The sequence below is a fragment of the Aquarana catesbeiana genome, linkage group LG05 (assembly GCF_042186555.1).
Source record: "Aquarana catesbeiana isolate 2022-GZ linkage group LG05, ASM4218655v1, whole genome shotgun sequence".
In the NCBI taxonomy this organism is placed as follows: Eukaryota; Metazoa; Chordata; class Amphibia; order Anura; family Ranidae; genus Aquarana; species Aquarana catesbeiana.
Genome location: NC_133328.1, coordinates 598097945 through 598121332, shown reverse-complemented (window position 1 = coordinate 598121332; position 23388 = coordinate 598097945).

Genomic DNA, 23388 nt, shown 5'->3' with positions numbered 1-23388 from the left:
AGACACACAGACAGCTTGGCTTGACCCCTCCCCCCCTTTCCTTGTCACAGGATTTGACTGACAGCAGCAGAAGCCTGTGAGAGAGGGAAGAAACGCTACAGCCGGCACAGCACTGGATCAAATGAGGGCTCAGATAAGTATAAGTGGGGCGAGGGTAAAATACAGGTACTGAAACCTTGTTAGTTTAATGCAGGGAATGCATTAAAGCAATAATAAACCCAAAAGCAAACTCTTATTATATTGCAGCTTACTAATTCTTAGATGCGATGGCTGCATTAGTTTTCTTTTTTAGGCTTTCTTTCTTTTATTTTAATTTGGTAAGCCAACAAGTCTGTTCTTTATCACAGCTCAAACTGTCCATGAGAATCCAAAATCAGTTTACATGGATGAGACAAACCACTTAAAGTGAAGTTCCACCCAAAAATGGAACTTCTGCTTTAAGTGATGGCGACCCCCTGACATGCCACATTTGGCATGTCATTTTTTTGGGGAGGGGAGAGAACATACCCAGTTTTTATGGGCACCCAGCTCCCACTTCCTCCCCAGGCTCTGTGGCGCTGGAAGGAAGTTCACCTCTCCCCCCTCCCTCCCTGCAATCTTCTGGAACACGTTACAGGTCGCAGAAGATTGCCCAACCATTCACAACGTGCAGCATGGCTCCGCATGCACAGTGTGCGCCTGGCTGTGAAGCCACATCCGGGCACCCACAGTTATGCCCTGTACACATGATCGAACATTCCGACAACAAAATCTATGTTTTTTTTTCCGACAGATGTTGGCTCAAACTTGTCTTGCATACACACGGTCACACAAATCTTGTCGGAAATTCCGAACGTCAAGAACGCGGTGACGTACAACGCGTACGACGAGCCGAGAAAAAATTAAGTTCAATAGCCAGTGTGGCTCTTCTGCTTGATTCCGAGCATGCGTGGAACTTTGTGCGTTGGAATTTACGAGAACGGATTTTGTTGTCGGAAAATTTGAGATCCAGATCTCAAATTTTGTGTGACGGAAATTCCGGTGGAAAATGTCCGATGGAGCCTACACACGGTCAGAATTTTCGACAACAAACTCTCATTGAGTATTTTCCGTCGGAAAGTCTGACCGTGTATATGGGGCATTAGAATGCAGGCACCCTTTGAGGAAGGGGAGAGGAGCAGGGCTTCGTTCCCCCACATTGCTGGACCATGGGACAGGTGAGTGTCTGATTATTAAAAGTCAGCAGCTACACTTTTTGTAGCTGCTGACTTTTAAACAGGTGGAACTCCACTTTAAAGACTCATACACACGATCGGACTTTGTACAAACTTTCCCGTGGATTTTTATACAAAGGGCGTTGGCCGTAAACTAATTAAGCATGCACACGGCAGGACTTTTTCTGCAACAACAGTGACGTTTCAACGTAGTTACATAGTTACATAGTAGGTGAGGTTGAAAAAAGACACAAGTCCATCAAGTCCAACCTATGTGTGTGATTATGTGTCAGTATTACATTACATATCCCTGTATATTGCGGTCATTCAGGTGATTATCTAATAGTTTCTTGAAGCTATCAATGCTCCCCGCTGAGACCACCGCCTGTGGAAGGGAATTCCACATCCTTGCCGCTCTTACAGTAAAGAACCCTCTACGTAGTTTAAGGTTAAACCTCTTTTCTTCTAATTGTAATGAGTGGCCACGAGTCTTATTAAACTCTCTTCTGCAAAAAAGTTTTATCCCTATTGTGGGGTCACCAGTACAGTATTTGTAAATTGAAATCATATCCCCTCTCAAGCGTCTCTTCTCCAGAGAGAATAAGTTCAGTGCTCGCAACCTTTCCTCATAACTAAGATCCTCCAGACCCTTTATTAGCTTTGTTGCCCTTCTTTGTACTCGCTCCATTTCCAGTACGTCCCTCCTGAGGACTGGTGCCCAGAACTGGACAGCATACTCCAGGTGCGGGCGGACCAGAGTCTTGTAGAGCGGGAGAATTATCGTTTTATCTCTGCAGTTGATCCCCCTTTTAATGCATGCCAATATTCTGTTTGCTTTATTAGCAGCAGCTTGGCATTGCATGCCATTGCTGAGCCTATCATCCACTAGGACCCCCAGGTCCTTTTCCATCCTAGATTCCCCCAGAGGTTCTCCCCCCAGTGTATAGATTGCATTCATATTTTTGCCACCCAAATGCATTATTTTACATTTTTCTACATTGAACCTCATTTGCCATGTAGTCGCCCACCCCATTAATTTGTTCAGGTCTTTTTGCAAGATTTCCACATCCTGCGGAGAAGTTATTGCCCTGCTTAGCTTAGTATCGTCTGCAAATACAGAGATTGAACTGTTTATCCCATCCTCCAGGTCGTTTATGAACAAATTAAATAGGATTGGTCCCAGCACAGAACCCTGGGGAACCCCACTACCCACCCCAGACCATTCTGAGTACTCCCCATTTATCACCACCCTCTGAACACGCCCTTGTAGCCAGTTTTCAATCCATGTACTCACCCTATGGTCCATGCCAACGCACCTTATTTTGTACAGTAAACGTTTATGGGGAACTGTGTCAAATGCTTTTGCAAAATCCAGATACACCACGTCTACGGGCCTTCCTTTATCTAGATGGCAACTCACCTCCTCATAGAAGGTTAATAGATTGGTTTGGCAAGAACGTACTGACGACACTTCAAAAAGAGGACGTTCAATTCTCCGGCGCCACCCTTTGGTCAACTTCTGTTGTCTGATCTTTTGCATTGGTTCTGAGCATGCGTGTTTGTAGTTTGTACAAAAGTCTGATGGCTTTGTGTACACACGATCGGACTTTGCTCCATAGGACTTTTGTTGCCGGAAAGTTGATCCGTTCGCACAGCCAACAAAAGTCTGATGAAAACCGAAAAAGTTTGTCCGATGGAGTGTACACACGGTCGGATGCTGTCTTAAAACAGCTAATTTGCATGTTTGTTGTCAAAAAGTCAGATCGTGTGTACAGGCCTTAACACTGACAGGGGTGAACAAATGATACACTTTTATTCATTTATGCAAATCCTTTATCCCAAAAGGAAATAACTGTTTGCTATAACAGATTATAAAGGGCGAGCTGGAGTTTGGCTTCAATTTTTTAGTGGTTCTAAATCTGCTAATACATTTAACGCCCTCTCCCTCACAAAGGGACAGTGCTGCTGTCTGCTATGCCTCCTCTGCTTATTCCTCCAGAGCTGTGTCTCACTAATACAGGAGGTGTGTTACTGGCCAGATTACCAGGTGAAAACAGAGGGAAAAAAAGCTAAAGAAAACAAATTCAGCCACCACATCTAATGACTTGTAAGCGGCAATACATGACATTTTTGGTTTGGGGGTTTAATACCACTTTAAAGTGAAAACCAGAACCACTTCAAGCATCAGAACAAATATAAAGACAGCATAATAATAACAGATTGTCAGACAGATAATTTATTCAAAGACAATCTTCAATCATTCTTTGAACATGGAAGCAGAAGGTTGGGTGACGAGCCTTTATTTAATATGTGGTGTCACTTTATTCTCATACTGTAGACACGTTATATTTAGCAATTCCACCACAATGAATTCATCTATGATTTAATCTTTAAAGATTCAATTTTTCTCTGCAAGTGAAAGAAACAGAAAAATGGACATTACATCTCGCGAAGATCCATCTTCTTAGCTTCGAATTAAAAGTAAAATATGAGTAATAATTGTGTTATGTGAGGTTTCTGTTTGTGTTACACTTTATTTACAAGTAGAAATGTCCATTTTAATGTTCAGCATAAATATATGATTATTATATGATTATGAATCTAACGGAAAAATCTATTTATCTAGCCAAATGTATAGAGAATTATTCCCAACGCAATCAATAAATATTTATGTAAGGCCCAATAAAAGAGTTCAGCCTTAGAGACTGGACAAACTTATCTTTAATATTTTGAATATTTATAAGGAACTTTTGGATGCAGAAGATACCCAAAACTTAGAACATTTTTCCCTGTGAAAATGCTTGAAAAAAAAACATTAAAAAAAATACATAATATATGAAATTACTTAAAAACAGAAGCCATTTAGATATGATAAATCTCATTCTATTTTATGCATCCCTAGCCCATCTCCTGACTTTTTATTTAACTATGAATAAAATAAACGTAACCTTTACGTTTAAAGACGTTAAAGAGACCTTTATTTGTCTTTGATGCTTCCACAATTCATAAATATGGCAGAATATATTTTTATTGATGCTTTTGAAGATACCGTGAAAGCTGTTTATTTATTACTGCTATTTAAAATGTTTAAAACATTTTTTTAAAATGCTCATGAAATTGTCAGAGGGCATTTAAAATTCTATCTATATTAGATCTCCAGGGACTGTAAAAGATTTTTTTTCCCCTTGATTTGACAGTTTAAACTGGCATAGTAATTTGAATTTTCAGGATCACAGACAGTTTGCTGTTATTTTGCTTTGAGGTTAACTTTCTTTTATTATTTGTTAGCATAATGAAAGAAACTGTACTTCCAGTAAAGTTGTTCACCATATCTATCTTTCTTCTCTTATCATTCCCAATTGGCAGTACCAGACTTCAGATGTTCATTTTTAGGCTATGTGTACTACTGTTGCCAAACAGTGTTAGTACTGCGTTGGTGACCTGTTCCTTATTGAACATGTAAAAGTTTTTTTCCACCGCCTTCCTTGTAAGATGGAAAAAGTCTTGCATATGTAAAGTATGTTCCTTAGGGTGGCTGGTGACTGGCGCTATGATGAGGGAGGTGGGGGGGCATCTGGAGTATTTATTTAAAGTACAGTTATCCTTTAAGCAAATGCCTTTAGGTCATATGCAGGATGAGTGCAAATGTAGGTTATGTTAACAGTGCTCATGTATATTCTGATTCTCGTTCACACAGCAAATTGGCTTTGGTCATGTGACTAGCACTCCTGACCTCTACACTATATACTTCTACTCCTGGCCCCTGAACCCTAAGCATTACCCACTCTTGACCCCTGAACTATGTGCATTACCCACTCAAGACCCCTGTACTCAGTACACTACCCACTCCCGACCCTTACACTCAGTACATTATCTGTACTTTACATACTCCTGACACCTGCATTTTGTACAATTATATACATCTGATACCTGGGCCCTGTGTGTTACATACTTTTGACCCCTGTGCTCTGTAAAAGTTTTAAACCCCTCCCACTGTTAGCACAATTTAGCCACACCCTCTCCATGACACACACTGTGCAGGCTGCTAATTGAAATCATGGGGCCCCACACACAGCTCCATGATTTCTATTGGCAGTCCACTCAAGACTCCTGCACTCTGTACATTACCCACTCCAGACCCTTGCAATCAGTACATTACCCACTCCTGAATAATATTGACACAAGTGGTGCGCTGTTCTAAATAATGATAAACATTGAATAATCCAATGATTCAAAAGTCCTCTTACTAGGTGCAACAAATAATAATCAAAAACATAATATAATAAAAATATCCATTAATAATATCCAAACTGTCCGTGATAAATGTGCTCAATAATCAATCCACATTTTTTTCTTTTTTAAATAATATAACATGAAGTCCTTCTCTCCCAAATGCTTGCAAAATGACACTCATGCAATGTTCATAAATCCACCTTGATCAGGTGCTCCCATAAAAAAAACAATACAATCCTTGCTCCCCGATGCTTGAAAAATGTGATTGATCTCTTCAAATTCCAGCTACCATCTAATCAGCTTTAGGTGCACTATGCTCTCACCTTCATGCTATGACCATAAAGGTCACAATCTCTTGGTTGGGTCCACTGTATGCCCCTTTGGTCCTAATCTTTCTCTGGTGAATTGGGCTATCTCCTCAATATTGCTCAAATAAGAGAGTATCTCATCGTACAGTATTTTAAAAAAACTTCTTAGTTTATTTAAAACATTCATCATTCCACTCACATTATAAACATCTTGTACATTGCATAAAATTGCAATCAAATCTGTGGTAAAACCAGCGATAAACCAGCTCCAGCTCACTGTATTCGGGCTCACGGAGACACCAGGAATAACATCATAGGCTCCTCCCGATGTGTTGCGTCACTAGTCACGTGAATTCCTCAGACCCTGTGCTCTGTAAACGTTTTAAACCCCTCCCACTGTTAGCACAATTTTACCACACCCACATTTCTCCATGACAACACAGTGCAAAGGGAGGGGTGGACGGGCTCAGGTCGTGGCGCTGTCAGGTAGGCTGTACAAGGCCTCATAATTTCTATTAGCAGCCCTGGTTACAAGATGTTTGTTGATTTCTTTGTATAAAGCGCCCATTAGAAATTCCTTCACAGCATTTCCATAAAATTAATCAGGGCTTTAAACTGACCAACAAAGCAGAGATTGGAGCAACATTTTCTTTATAAATGATAGGTATTTTAACTTTTTAGATATTTTATTTTGTAAAGTGAAAAAAAGTACATCCCATAGTAACATAGTTGGTATGGCTAAATAAAGATACTGGTTCATCCATGTTTATGTCACTACCAGTTTCCATATGCCTGTACATTGTGTTCACTAAGAATCACATCTAAAAGTTTTTTAAATTTATATACACCCCCAGTGGACCCCATCAACTGTGGAAGGGAGTTCCATATCCTTATTGATTTAACAGTAAAGAAGCTCATACGAAGTTTAAGATTGAATTGCTTCTTGTCCAACTTCATTGTGGCTGAAAAGCAAATATTACATGTTCATTCAACAGTGCCTACAAATAAAGGTGATGTTCTTGAATAAAGCCACGAGAAAAATGTACCTTTTTAATAATTTATTCTTCTTACTAAGGATGAGCCGAACACCCCCCACCCGGTGACGTAAACGGGTGACTCTGCCACCCCTCTGGCGCCATGTGATGTCAGAGGAAGGCGGGGTCACCTGTTTATGTCGCCGAGTGGCCCCGCCCTCAGCTATATAACAGCTGTCCAGAGAGGAAGCGTCACTCGGCTGGAGCCTCCCATGGAGGCGGAGGTGTTGCTGCTTTTTCTTTTTTTTCAGCTCGTTGGGTGGCGTGAGATGGATCTACATCACGGGACATCTTTATTTTTTTACCTTTTAATAAACGACTTGTCCCAAAGTATCTCCTGTCTTTCTTACTATTTTTTTCTCTTTTTTTTGTAAAATGGTAGGGGTACAATGTACCTGTTACAAATTCACATGGGGGGAGGTCAGGAGCTGGGGGTCCCCTTGTAAAAGGGGGTTTCCAGATTCCGATAAGCCCCCCGCCCGCAGACCCCTACAACCACCAGGCAAGGGTTGTGGGGATGAGGCCCTTGTCCCCAACAACATGGGGACAACGTGCTTTGGGGGTGACTCCAAAGCATTCAGGAGGGGGGGCACTCTCTCGTTCCTCCCTCTTTTTCTGCAGTCTGCCAGGTTGTGTGCTGGGATAAGGATCTGGTATGGATTTTGGGGGGACCCCTACACCATTTTTTATTTTATTTTGGCGCAGGGTTCCCCTTAAAATCCATACCAGGCCTGAAGGGTCTGGCAGCCACTAGCAGTTTTAAATTACTTTTTTTCCTTTAGAAATGTAATTTTGCTGTGGCACTGTTCTAAACACGGGAAAACTGCGCCAATTTACAGGCATATTATAGACACCCCCCAGGCATGATATTTAAAGGAATATTTCATTTTTATTGTTTCACTTTAAGCATTATTAAAATCACTGCTCCTTTTTTTGCATTGATACATGTCCCCATGGGGCAGGACCCAGGTCCCCAAACACTTGTTATGGCAATAAATTGCATATAAGCCTTTAGAATGAGCACTTTTGGTTTTTCATGTTAATGTCCCATAGACTTTAACGGTGTTCCATGGCTTTTCAAACACCGCATAATGTTCGCTGTTCGGCAAACAGGCAAACACCCGATGTTCGAGTTGAACATCAGGCTCATCCCTACTTCTTACCAGTCTATAATGGTGACATTTTTTACTATTCCTCCATATGAAATTCCTTTAGTTACAAGATGTCTGTGGGTTTCTGTGTACAAAAGCGTACAAAAGCCCATTTGATATTCAACCACAACATGTCAATACAATGCAATCAAGGATTCAAGCTGACCATTCCATAACCCTCCATTTATTCTTTTTGAGCCATTCTTTTGTGAATTTATTAGTGTGATTTGTTCACTATCATATTGAAGGACCAATTTCTGGTTCAATTTTCAGATAGATAGGAGATAGATAGGAGCTGATTTCCTAAAGGCAAATAGGCTGTTCACTTTGCAAGGGAATTTTCCCCAGGAGCTTATTGAATGAGGTGAAGCACTGCTGACTTCCATCCATTTTGAAGAAAAAATGCCTTTTTTAAAAACTTTTCTTGCACATGATTGGGTATTTTTTGAAAAGTGAAATTTCAATGCATTCACTAAGCTCTGGGGCAAATGTCCTTGCATGCAACTCCCCTTGCTAAGTGAGCAGCCTATTTACCTTTATTAAATTAACCCCATGGCCTCAAATTCTCATTATGCACTAATAACAGTTGAGTTGATAACTTTGAGCTACTGAGGCTCTAAAGCATCAAAGTAACCCCAAAACATAAAATTTTTACCACCATGTTTCACACTTGGCATGAGGAAAGGCTAGGTACACTATTCGTAGTAAAGAGGATGGAATGGAGTGCTAGCAGGAACCACTTTTGAGATAAATAAATATATGGGTGATAATGATAATAGTGATAATGGTGGTAAGTGTCCAGTTCTTGTTAGGAGGGTTTAAATCCAATTTCCTTTCTGGATCCAGACCTATATTAAAGTTTCTAGTAGAGGATGAGGGCAGCAGCCAGCTCAGGAGAGCAGAGGCGACTCTAAGGTAATAAGAAAGAGGAGAAAGAGAGCAGCGCCGCTCTAAGCGTAATAAATTAGTTAAAAATCAGCTTTAATCTTCTTTAAAATACACTCTCATTCTGGCAGTGGTGATCAGGCATTTGGTTACAGTTTAGTTCTCTTCAGCTGTACTGGGCAGCTCTTCGGTTCCAAGCTGGGCAGCAGTGATAAGTCAGTCCCCGGCTGCTCCAGTGGCATCCGTAGCTCTGAGGCTGGAAGATGTCACAGCAGGCACATCAGCAGGGCACGTCCACAGGACACGTCAGATACTGGAGAACGATGGGTGTGGCTAGAGCACTCCTGATGATGCATGATTGGATGCAAAACACGTAGAGGCTTCTGGGTAAGTGCCAACATCACTTTCTGCCCCAACCCGTACCAGATTGAGGCTTGGACCGCACGCCGATCCCGGGAGATGGAACGGCGCTAGCTAGGTGCCAAAAACACACTGCTGGAAAGACTCAGTGCCGTCTAAAGGCACCAGACTTATGAGTGTATATACTATATTTTTACTCTATTGATGTAATACATTTTTAAAATATGTTGCACAATGATGGATGTCTGCTTTTTATGAGATACCGAGAGACTAATGTGGAGGAGTAAGGAGTAACCGGTGGTAACCAATTTGGGGGAATCTCAGATATACCTATTAGAGTGGAGGGGTTAACCCAGTATAAAACAAAGGCGCAATTTTTCCTTGGCTCTGGTGAGTGTCCATTTTGGAAGGTGGTGGTGCTTCACAAATTGGTGAAACGTTTTTCAAGTCATGGATGTGAAATTGTGCACATGGGATTCGGAAAAGCATTATGTGAAGAGGACCTTTGGGACTATTGTTAACACATGATTTTTCATTTTAATTGTTGTTTATTTTTTCATTATTTTGAGTTTTGATTAATGAATTTATTAGCATTTTTTTATATGAATCACAGATAAAATTGTTCATGTGGTAAGGTATATACCACCTTTTAGGGTCAGCGCAGTTACACTCTTCATCACAGTATTTCCAACACATCACTTATAGCGCGTTGCTGGCACTACAAAAATATCAACACAGCATGGGGCATCCAGAGACATGTCATGTCATTGAGCATTATTTGGTCTGATGCCCTGTACACACGATCGGACATTGATCGAACATTCCGACAACAAAATCCATGGATTTTTTCTGACGGATGTTGGCACAAACTTGTCTTGCATACAAACGGTCACACAAAGTTGTCAGAAAATCCGATCGTTCTAAACGCGGTGACGTAAAACACGTACGTCGGGACTATAAATGGGGCAGTAGCCAATAGCTTTTGTCTCTTAATTTATTCTGAGCATGCGTGGCACTTTGTGAATCGGATTTGTGTACATGGAATTTGTTGTCGGAAAATTTTATAGCAAGCTCTCAAACTTTGTGTGTCGGAAATTCCTATGGAAAATGTGTGATGGAGCCTACACACGGTCGGAATTTCCGACAACAAGGTCCTATCACACATTTTCCGTCAGAAAATCCGACCATGTGTACAGGGCATTAGACTTTAATTGAGATAATATTGGGCTTGTGGATTCAATGGTAGCTAATTTTACCAAGTGACTAATAACATGGAATACCAATGCCAAGGTCTATGAAATTTTACATTAATCATAGGGTGTGTTTTACTCTGTCAACGAAAAAAAAAGTTGTGAAAGTGTATGTCAAAAGTAGTAAATTTGAAAACACAACACATGGCAAAGCATGCAATAGATTCACCCCAATTAGCCAACATTCCTTGCAGCAAATGTATACAATCAATACATAAATCTGTCATAAGAGATTTGCAAATGTTTGTGCATAACATCATGCCACTGGCATGATTATGTTCTCTTTCACATATAATTTGAACACACATTTATCTTTGGGTTGTCTCTCACCACTGAGCTACACTGTGAGCATGGACTTTTGCACCTCTGGTGTACTGGTTTTTCAAAGCGGTGTTTATCCTTCAGTTAGTTCACCAGCCTCATGGAATATGAGTTATAAATGAGACATTTTCCATCTGCATACTCCATAGGGAGGTTCTAATCATTGGCACCTAGTCTGGACTACCTGATTTTAATGTCATAGATTTGAAATGATAGTAAATGTAGGGGTGTACTTACGTTTTGCACTTTTTGCAATCTACATTTTCATTCCTTTAGAGCAGCCTTTTTCACTTTTAATATATTTTTATTCAAGAGATTTGAGGTACAAAACATAGCGTAAGAAAACGTTTTTAAATAGCCAGATGACACTAAGCTAAGCAGGGCAATAACTTCTCCATAGGATGTGGAAACCTTGCAAAAAGATCTGAACAACTTAATGGGGTGGGCAACTACATTGCAAATGAGATTCAATGTAGAAGATGATCATCCTAGTAGATGATAGGCTCAACATTGGCATGCAATGACAAGCTGCTACTAACAAAGCAAACAGAATATTGGCATGCATTAAAAAGGGATCAACTCCAGAGATAAAACGATAATTCTCCCGCTCTATAAGACTCTGGTCCCGCCTTGCCTGGAGTATGCTGTCCAATTCTGGGCACCAGTCCTCAGGAAGGATGTACTGGAAATGGAACGAGGACAAAGAAGGGCAACAAAGCTAATAAAGGGTCTGGAGGATTTTACTTATGAGGAAAGGTTGCGAGCACTGAACTTTTTCTCTCCGGAGAAGAAACGCTTGAGATGGGATATGATTTCAATTTCCAAATACCGTACTGGTGACCAGACAATAGGGATAAAACTTTTTTGCAGAAGGGGGTTTAGCAGGACGCGTGACCACTCGTTAAAATTAGAAGAAAAGAGGTTTAACCTTAAACTACATAGAGGGTTCTTTACTGTAAGAGCGGCAAGGAAGTGGAATTCCCTTCCACAGATGGTGGTCTTAGCGGGGAGCATCGATAGTTGAAAAAAACTATTAGATAAGCACCTGAACGACCGCAACATGCAGGGATATACAATGTAATACTGACATAAAATCACACACATAGGTTGGACTTGATGGACTTTTTTCAACCTCACCTACTATGTAACTATGTAAGATGTTAGACAGCAGGAACATAGCTGCCAAGAACGTAAAAACATCCAATAGTATAAATAGCATATTAGAGCAGCCTTTTTCAACCAAGGTGTAGTGGCTCCCTGGTGTGCCATCTTGGATCTTTAGGAGTGCCTTGGCAAATTGCCTAAAAATTGCTAAAGATTTACAAGCCACTGAGTGGGTCAAGCCTGCCTTTTTGTTACACAAAGCCACAGGTTTTTATTGTGCAGCATTACACCTTTGGGCACCGTGAGGGCCAGGTACTGGCATCCTAACAACCAATGACATCATGGGTAGATAAGGCAAATGTTGGGCGCCTGAAAGCTACCTTGTTTGCTTTTCTTCTGCCCCTCTCTGTCAGCACTGGGGTCATGTTAGCAGCGAGAGGGAGAGAAACTGTGGGAGAAGAGAAACACTAGAATACTAGTCACTACATAGGTGTGCAAAGCCTATTGTATTAGGGTGTGTACCCCAAAGCTCAAACACATATGCATACATGTGCATGTGTATATATATACTGACTGTGTCAGTAGAACAATAGATGGTGTCAGTAGGGCAGAATTTTTTAGGAACCCCATTAGGAGGCTTTGGTGAAATATCAGGGGTCTAAACAGGGGGAATCTGCGCCACACTTGAGCCTGAGTCACTACTAGTGTGCTAAGAGGGAAGCATAAAGCACCTCTAATGTTGCATGGCCCACGTGTGTAGATGCTGTTGTGAAATGTAAAACTTTTAGTTTAATTTTTTTTTTCATTTTAGAATAGGGTGTCTCGAGACTACACACAATTGCCTACAATGCCTTGACTGAAAAAAGGCTGAGAAACACTCATTTAGACCATTTTGTCAATTAATGTTTCATTTGCTCAGGTATATCACCTTTATTTGTAGGCACCATTTGAGTGAAGATTGGATTTTTGCCTGTTCAAATATGTTGAAAAAGTCAGCTATTGCCATAGGGTGCTCTTACTTTTTCACGTGACTGTTTAGGAGGGGCGTTACTTACCAAAGGATTTGTATTTTTTCCATTCAGTCCTGAGATTCACACAGCACAAGAAGCCTGATGACCTGATGTACATTTAAGCAATACAGCCTAGTCACCTTTCCACCCACAGCCTGTGATTGGACAGAGAAGGAGCAGCAGTAGCTAACCTCAGAATGTTTCTTCCCCGCACATGGGAATTCAGAACATGGGAATTCAGAACACCCGACTGGTCGTATGCACAGTTCCTCCTTCCCCAGTCTGAGTGTTGCTGTACAGAGTGCTACTGTACAGAGGATTAGAAGAGGGTAAAATCAAGTGAAATTCAACTATTTATATTAGTTGCAATTAAATAAATGTATTTTTTTTTCATAAAGGTTTTCATTCAAGATAAAAGGAAGCATGTAAAGAAATCACAACATATGTCACAATAAAGCATTTAACAAGCAGGGTATAAAAGAACATAATATAGGATACATCTTGCATAAGCAGCAGTAATAAAATAATTGGGAGCAAACAAGGTACACAAATTGTGGTAAAGGTGAGGCCGAGAATCTCTTTTCATTTTTTTCCCTCCCCCTCAGTGTTAAACACTCGACAAAGGAAAGGAGGTGGCTGGCGTGTTCGATCCAGGTCAAAGCATCATAAGTGATGTATCCTAGAGTGTGGATACTTAGGGTGTAGGCGAGTTGCGATTGTCAGGGTCAGCCAACAAGTAGGCAACCAATTAAGGGGGAGTAAAGACAGAGAGTAGGAAGAAAAGGGGGAAGGGAAAGCAAGCTAGGAGAGGAAGAAGGGGTGAAAAAAAGGGAAGAAAAAGAGAGAGAAAGGGGAAGGGGAGAATAGGGGAAAGGGGTCAGGGAGGGAGAAGGACGAGTAGGTGCCGCTATTGACACCTATCAGTGGACCCTCTCCCCACCACCCCCCACCGCCCGAGGAGAGTCCACAAATTGAGCTGGTGACCATCTGCCATCATTTACGAGACGTAATGGTGATAGCGTTCGGTGGTTGTGAAGTGGGTCCAGCATGCCCATATACTGTAGATGAGAATTTGTGCATTCTTTCCGGAGATATATGGATCAATTCTTCCATTTCTTTTAGTCTCTCAATAGTCTGGTGAACCATTCCCTGATCGTTGGAAATTTATTTTTATTTTTTATTACTGAAGTTTTTTTCATGTTTTTTTTTAGTAAAACCATATAAAAGGGCAAATAAAAAACAAAATAACCATTAGTTAAAAAAGTGAAGTATACATTCATTATATCTAATAACATACAGTATGTCATTTAGTGAAGATTCTCAACTCCTTTAGTAAATCAGTCTCTCTAGGCCTGTGGTTACTTTGACAATATTATACTTTAGGTGTAATAAAAGAAAATAAGGTTATGTTCTACAGTGGGCTTGTGTCTCTTTCCAGCAAATCTACAGACATATATTAAGTTGGATTTTTGTAATGATTTTTCCGTTTTCTCCCTTTAATTAATTTCGAACAAATTTTATTTTATTGTGTTGTAAAAAAAACATTGGATACAGTAGAGTGCGTGATTCCAAACTCAAGAAAGGAAAGAGAGTCAGCATGAAATGATAGAACTCCACTTTAATGTCCAGCCATGCGGTTTCTTCATGGAAATATAATGACTTAAAGATGAAATTCTTCATTTAGTTTCCCATATCGTTTGCAGCCTTAATTAGAGACTTTTTTTTTTTTAAAGAAAAAAAGCGAATTGCTTAATTTTCGAGTCCGATACAGTAAGCCACAAAATGCTTTACATACATATGTTTTCCGTCTCTAACCTTGTCTGAATTAAAATGCATACATAAACATACACCTACAGAATTATACGTTCCACCGGGATTTCTTTGATCCTGCTTGAAATCAAATCCTCAACAGATTTAAAAGGTTTTATTGAAGAACAAATATTTTTGCCAATACGGCTTGGCATGCAAAATGAATTAAGTCTGTTGCAATAGCCTTGGATAAACTAATAGACTTTCCTTAAAGCATTTTCAAGTATTTCCAATTATCAAATTTGCAAAATGAGATTAAGTTCTTTTTTGGGTACATCAAAATGCAAAGTATTTTAATATTACAGGTAATCTTTAGGTTATAGAGAAAGAAGTTTATTACAGTTTGGTTTTCCACAAGTTTGGAGAGTTGAGAAAAAAAAAAAAAGATGTGCTTATGTTGTAAGCATTTTGTATCCAAATACTGAGGTTTGTTCATAGTAAACTTTACAACCATCAGATTGGTGATAATTATTATTGCACTGGATATGTACCTCTGGTGATAGTTTATCCTCATTGTGGGTGCTCAAGAGAATTGAGAATCAGTGCCCACTGGGGAAGTTTGAGAGTCCTCCTGGGATCCAAGGCTTGCAGGGGACCCATACCTGCCTGTGCTTATGTTTCTAGACCTTGAGCACACAAGAACATCCAGCTTGAAATATGATTTAACAATATTATTTTAAAAAATGTGTGTTTATGTAGAGAAAAAAATGTAATTGTTTTGTTTAACCTTTTAGTAACCCCTAGTTAGCCATAATCAGCTCTAATTCATTATTTATCTTTTCTCCTTAGCTGTGTATTTATTTTCTGCTTAACCAATATGTTTTCCCTGATCTTTTTTCTATTTTGTTTTTATCATTCATATGTAAACTTTTCTCTTTTTCATTTTCTATTTATTCATTTTGTAGCATTGCAAAAAAAAAAAAATATATACACAAAATAAATTGAACCCTTATGCCGCGTACACACGACCGGTTTTGCCATCGGAATAAACTCCGAAGGTTTCTCCGACGGAACTCCAACAGAATTCCATTCAAGCGGTCTTGCCTACACACGGTCAATCCAAAGTCCGACCAAAGTCCGACCGTCAAGAACGCGTTGACGTACAACACTTACGACGGGACTAGAAAAAGGAAGTTCAATAGCCAGTAGCCAATAGCTTCCATCTCGTACTTGCTTCACAGCATGCGTCGTTTTTGGTCCGTCGGAACAGCATACAGACGAGCGTTTTTCCCGATAGGAATTGGTTCCATCGGAAATATTTAGAACATGTTCCATTTCTAGGTCTGTCAGTATTTTCGAAAGAAGAAGTTCGACGAGGCATACACACGATCGAAAGATGATGAAAAGCTTCCGTCTGACTTTTTCTGTCGGACATTCTGAGCGTGTGTACATAGCATTAGTTTGCTTTGTTGATTGGTTTTGTTGCATGACATGTTTACTGCCATGATTCCTACATGCAAAATGTAAAGAGTAACTCCACTTTTGTTGAGAAAAAACATCCCCCCCCCCACCGGGTGATCTCATTGCAAGAATTTTACCAAACTTTTTTGCGGATTCCTACCTTTTGTTATTCTAATGAAATCCCTGTGTGTTTGTCTTTATCCATGTGGAAAAGTGAGTCTAATTGGAGTGGTTTCCTAATTATCAATCATCTGTGCACCTGCAGGGCTCTAATAAGAAAGGTGCTGGGCCTGCATCCCTTTAGACGTGATTTCCTATTGGAAGTATCCCACCAAAAATGACATTTTGTTGCAGGGGAAATCTGACTTGTATCTTAGGTAGACTTCTGGGAAAATCAGTGAGCCAATCACACAAACAGGAAATTACATTTCTGGGGGGCGTACATTCTGTGTGCACAACTACTCCATTGAGCTATATTGCATTGCATTGCATTTTCAGAAAAAACACTGAGCTGCAGATTATTATTATTATTCTTGATTTATATAGTGCCAATAGTTTGTGCAGCACTTTACAACATGGGGGCAGACAGTACAGTTATAATACAATTCAATACAGGAGGGATCAGAGGGCACTGCTGAAAAAGGAAAGGTAATTTTTAATAACATTTAATTACAATATGACTTGTGTTGCAATTATATAAGCTATATTATTTTTTTCTTTACTTGCTATTTTTTGCCCCACGAAAGTGGTTACCCTTTAACCACTTCAGCTCCGGAAGGATTTACCCACTTCCTGACCAGGCCATTTTTTGCGATACGGCACTACATTATTTTAACTAACAATTGCGCGGTCGTGCGACGCAGTACCCAAATAAAGTGTATGTTTTTTTCCCACAAATAGAGCTTTAATTTTGTGGTATTTGATCATCTCTGCAGTTTTTAATTTTTTCGGTATAAACAAAAAAGGCCGACAATTTTGAAAAAAAAAAAAAACAATATTTTTTTACTTTCTGCTATAAAACAAACCCAATAAAAAAAAAAAAACCTAATTTCTTCATAAATTTAAACCAATATATATTCTGCTACATATTTTTGGTAAAAAAAAAACGCAAATAAGCGTATATTGATTGGTTTGCACAAAAGTTATAGCTTCTACAAAATAGGGGAAAGATTTAAGGTATTTTTATTATTTATTTATTTTTTACTAGTAATGGCGGTGATCAGCGTTTTTTAGCAGGACTGCGACATTGCGGAGGACAGGTCGGACACCTAGCTGACATTTTTGACACTTTTTTGGGAACCAGTGACATTATTACAGTGATCAGTGCTAAAAATATGCACTGACATTGTACTAATGATACTGCCAGGGAAGGGGTTAACATCAGGGGCGATCAAAGTGTAAAATGTGTTCCCTCAGTGTGTTTCTAACTGTATGGGGGGATGGGCTGCTTCAGACAACACACAGATCCGTCTCCCTGCAAAGCAGAAAGACAGGATCTGTGTGTGATCCCCTTTCAGAACGGAGATCTGCCTTGTTTACTATGGCAGATCCCCGTTCTGTCACTGCGGGAACAATCGCGGGTGGCCGGCGGACATCGAGTCCGCCGGACCTGCTGATTAGCTCCCCGCTGGCCAATGGGCTCACAGCCACACCTCCTGCAGCGCGGGCGCACCCACAGATCGGCGTGTACGATCCCGATGTACACCTATGGAAATTTGTGCAGCCGAGCCAACCTGCCACAATATAACTGCGGCAGCTGGTCGGAAAGCGGTTAAAGTGTATGTATTAAACTCTAAAGTGGAATGTCTCTTATTTACTCCCATTTGGTCTTAAACCAATATACTATTAAAAATGACTTTATTATACAGTACCTGTTTCATAAGTGCAAAAAAATACCTGTTGAACCTGTCAGAAATCCAATGATCTCAAAACATTCTGGGAATTATGTCTATCATGTGCTGAAATCTCAAGTAGTGTTTTCAGATGGGCCCAGTTTAGCTATGTAAACTACAAAATACTAACCGCCATTTTATGGAAATGGGGGGAGGTGTTCTGTAGTCCATATCAGGGGGGGGGGAATGTTGCTTTTTCATTGATACAGTACAGTGAGTGAACGTTGTCACCCTAGGATAGGAAGTGTGTTACTGGCAGGATCACAAGGTGAAAATAAAGGGAAAAAAGCCTGAGGAAAATAAAACCAATTCATTAACCACATCTAAGGACTGGTAAGCTATAATGCATTACACTTTTTCTTGGGTTTTAATACACTTTTATTTCATATGGGCTTGAAAGAAAATCTTTTTTAAAATGCTTGTGAAACCACTATGGTAAGAGTTCGAATTTTTGTGTTTTTTGACACATTTTGGAAGTTTATAAAGTGTTGACTGAAGCTTGCTGACCTGACAGGTGAATTTTGGTATATGAGAGTTTAGTTCAGAGGTTGCACATGGCGTACTGTTTTTAGGGTTCATGTAGGCAGCACTCCTGAACTGAGAACAGCCTAGACCCCAAGGCACACGCTTAATTTTCCACTGATCTGAATACATGAGACCAAGAATGGAGGCATGGTACAGACCCAGAATAGAGGCATGGTACAGACCCAGAATGGAGGCATGGTACAGACCCAGAATAGAGGCATGGTACAGACCAAGAATTGAGGCATGGTACAGACCAAGAATGGAGGCATGGTACAGACCCAGAATGGAGGCATGGTACAGACCAAGAATGGAGGCATGGTATAGACCTTGAAGTGGACATTTCGTCTAAACTTATATAATCTTAAACTTGCTCCTAAGCTCATTCAAAGACCTATACTTACTTACTAGCCTGCAGAGTAAAGATGTGTACACTAACCTATTCCCTGGGCACTCCAATCTGGTCACATGGTCAGATCCCAGGGCCAGCTTCAGGGGAGAGGAGGGACAACCAGAAATGGATGCCCCATAGTAAGTCTATTGGCAACGTCACTGCCCAGGCATTGCAGTTGGTGATCTCTCCCTTCCCCTAAAGCCAGCCACTGGGGAGATCATGTGACCCAGGGAATATGCAAGTATACACATCTTTCCTCTACAGGCTAGTAATAGAGGGCTTAGGGTGAGGGTGGGAGCAGGTTTAACGTGATATTAAACCTTTATTTATTTATTTATTTTAAATAGCAAACATGTTAGACCCCATTTCACACTGAGGCGCTTTACAGGTGCTACAGCGCTAAAAATAGCGCCTGGATAGCACCTGTAAAGAGCCTCTCCTGTCTCTCCAATGTGAAAGCCCGAGTGCTTTCACACTGGAGCGGTGTGCCGGCAGACGTTAAAAAAACTCCTGCAAGCAGCATCTTTGGAGTGGTGAAGGAGCGGTGAATACACCACTCCTAAACCGCTCCTGCCCATTGAATTGAATGGGCACTGCTGCAGAACCGCCGGCAAAGCGCTGCTGCAGCGGCGCTTTGCGGGTCATTTTAACCCTTTTTCGGCCGCTAGCGGGCGAAAATCCCCGCAAAAACGACGGTAAAGCGCTCCTAAAAATAGCGAGGCTTTATCGCCGATGGCGCCGACGCTGACGACGCCCCAGTGTGAAAGGGGCCTTATACTTACCTGCTCTGAGCAATGGTTTTGCACAGAGCATCCCTGATCCCTGTCTTCTGGGCCTCTATGCCAGTGCTCCTGGTTCCTGCCCCCTTCAGAGTATCCCCCTAGCAAGCCGCCCAATTATTAAACAAGAGACAAAAATAATAAGTAACACCACATATATCAGGTAAAGGTGGCATAAATAATCTGATGGAACTGGAATGGTATATAAAAAGATGGGTATGTAACATAATACTTTTTGTTTTTGCATTTAATACTACTTTAAAGGTAATAGTTATTCACAATTAATGTTACATAAAACAGCAACTCTTTACTTTTTTAGTTGACCATCAAGCTGCCCAGCAAAAATAGCAGCTAGATGGTCGAGACAAAGCATTTACCACACTTACAATGAGCGGCTTGGTATGTAAAAAAAAAAAAAAATTGCTGCAGTAACTGCTTAAAAAGTATTTCAGGGAGTTCAGCTTATTTTGTTAGTCAAGTCCATCTAAATCTGATAGAGCAGTTAACACTAGCCTTTCCTCAGATTGACAATGCTGCTGTCCAAAGACGGCTCCATTGCTCCTCCATCCAGAGTGGAGACACCCTAAAGCCTGATACACACTGCTATTTTTTTTTTTTCTTTCAACCCAATGGGCCGAACAAAAAAAACTTGACAGCTCAGGTCAGAGCCGCTGTACTAACAAGCAATTTTCCCTGCTGCTCTATTCTGTTCTGACACAGGAATGGCCCCCCATCAGAACACTCTGGTCAGCACTCTCAGCCATTGGCTGAGTGCACTGATAGGGAGCCGGTCGGCAAACCTTTTTCCATCATGCCTCTTCAACAGAAGCTGGTTACAGAAAATACCAGTCTCCAGTCTCATCCATTCCTGAGCAGGGACTTTAGCTTGCAATCTTGCCCTTCAAGATGCTGAGTTTCAATACTAATTATGACATTTCTCCCATCAAGAAGCCACCTCTGATAGTACACTTTTGAGTCTTGGTCTTATACTGTAGTGTTATAAGCAGTACCTTAGCAATAATGTTGATTTCGAATTTGGGATTCCAGCAGCTCTACTCCAGACACTGAAAGTCATACTAATTTGGAAAAAAGAAAAGAGGCAGGGCATTGAAGTTCTGCAGACAAACCCTTCAGAGTTGTATAGTTAATTGAGCATACAGGGATGACCCAACTCCAGTCCAAACAGAAGATTAAAACTGTTTTATTTGGTAAAATCAGTGGCAGTAACAACACCTCAGTGCAATCAAGAGGATAAATGACAAGTACTATGATGCATACATGGAAGTTCCTGGTTCCACCAAGCCTTCGCAGTTCAATGTGTATTACAGACCCTGGTATGATAAAGAGGCTGGGATTGGTAAATAAATACACATTCCCATCCATGCGGCAGAGGCACCAAGCCAAGGTACAGCAAATAATGCAGCAGCAGCTGGAATCCAACCAACTTGATAGCCACTCTGCGCACACAGAGGGGACCGGATGAGATGCCAGCGCCAAGCCTTGGACCTGGAGTTATGTCATGGATGGTCTCAGCAATGGGAATGGAGGCTGGAGGGGGCCAGGAATCTTCTTTCACATAGAATAACGTGATTTAAAGCAAACAACTTCTTTGCTTAAAGTAAAAATAAAGACTGTTTTTTTCTGTTAAAATAAAAATTGGTAATACTTACCCACTCTGTGCAAAGATATACTGCACAAAAAAGGTCCCCTTCTTCTGGCAGCCCCCTGCTGGCACTGTCCACTTATCCCTTCTCTGAGTGTCTTCTTAGCAAGCCGGGTGCTAAAAAAGCACCCATTAGTGCATTCGCCTGGGACAGGCTGTGTACATTTATAGACACACACAGCACCAGTAAGCCACACTGCACTCCCTTTTCCCATGATTTTGACTGTCTTCTCTGAAAGCAGGTAGTGAGGGAAGTGCTGCATCCAACACAGTACTGGAGAGGGGACAGGAGTCAGATAAAATGTTAGGGACGGGGTGTGGGGAGGACAAGTGTTAGGGCATTTTTTATCTTAATGCACAGAATGCATTAAAGTAGAACTATATTTCCATTTTTTTTGGATAGAGCATGGTAGGGTTATTACTCTTGTCAGATATTTTTTCGCCATCTGTATCCCATTTCGAAGACTTCCCTTTACTTCCTGTTCTATAGCCAAACAGGAAGTAAGAGAAAACCCTGAAAATTGAGGGAATCTCTTGGAAACCCAAGGTCACCAGAGTGCGCTCATTGGAAGATTTCCCCTCTATTACTTTTCTGGAGACAACCCAATATTTGGGATTTTCTTTACTCTCACTTTTAATGATGACAGTAAACAGGACAAACAGAGAGGGTGAATCTCCTTAACTGGGGCACAGACAGCAGTAAAAACTTGCAGATGTTCTAATCCCTCTCCACTCTATCAAAAACTAAAAAAAAAGTTTTGCCGTTAGTTATAGTTTAAGGTAAAATCTTTTTGACTTTAGATTCACTTTACTATAAAACTGAGGTAGCTGCTAATTTTGATTCTCTGTAGTAGACAAGACTGTTGCTCTGTGAATCCTATGCCATAGATGCAGTGTGAACCTTATAACTTTATTATAGGATTAAATATTATTATACCAATACAGGGCCTTATAGCCTTGTATCTGCAGTGCAAGCTCAACTAAGGCAATGCTTCCTCTGACTGCTGGTCTCACTCGGTGATGTCATTACATTGTTGCTTAGAGTTCTCCTTGCTGGAGAGAAAGCTGTTGTTGAAGAGGTGCAGTGCAAGCAGCTTCCTGCTTCTGCTTCATTCATTCTGTGGATATGCTTTCTGCACCCCTTTTGCTGTTAATGGAATATTCCCCCACCAGTCATCAGATCATCAACAGTTTACCAGCCATCAGGGAGGCAGCTTTGACATGTTCAAATCCCTGCCCCTTCCAAGATGGCCACCTACACACAGAGACACAATGTGGAACAAGACATGGGTAGTCAGTAACAGGGAAATGATCAGCTGCAGAGAACCTGCAAGCAAAGCTTGAGACTAATCATTTAACCTCTGCTTACCTTCTTTAGGCATAGCTTCCACAGTTCTGATTCAATTTAATATTTTAGAAGCAGTCTTTAATAAGACTGCATTGTAAGGTTGATTCCTTGGGAATTTTGTGTCCACGAAATATCAAGCACCAGTGGGTATTCCACCCTGCCCATGAAATGAAACACCAGTCTCAGATGAACTGATCCTAAAAATGGACTTTATTGAAAACTGTGATCTTGAAGCTTGGCTACCTAGAAGTTAGCTATTTAAGACAATACAATATATTTACTGTTCATACACTTTAGAATCTTAGCTACTGCTCCAATGAGAAATAATTGTATAGGAAACCCTCAATTACTCGTGGCTACTATGTTACAATTCCTCTGGGCCAATCTAAATGAAAAGAAAATTAAATATATTAGTCATCTAGACACTATTGTTTTTATGCATTTAATTAATATATCTTTTTGAGCACCAATAAGCTCTTGGAATGAGCACCTCAGAGATATTAGCATTCAGTGTTGTTCATTATAACCACATCTGATAAGATGCATTGGTCTCTGAAGACTTATATTATTATTTTTGGTAGCAGGCTCATTAGCTTACCCCAGCTATGATTCTTCACAGAACAAAATATATTAAAACATTTAAGAAATATGACCTGCTGATAATGTGTTGTTACAGTTAGGTTTTTATAGGTCACCATGTCTCTGCTGTTCCTGTCTCCTGTGCAAAGGAA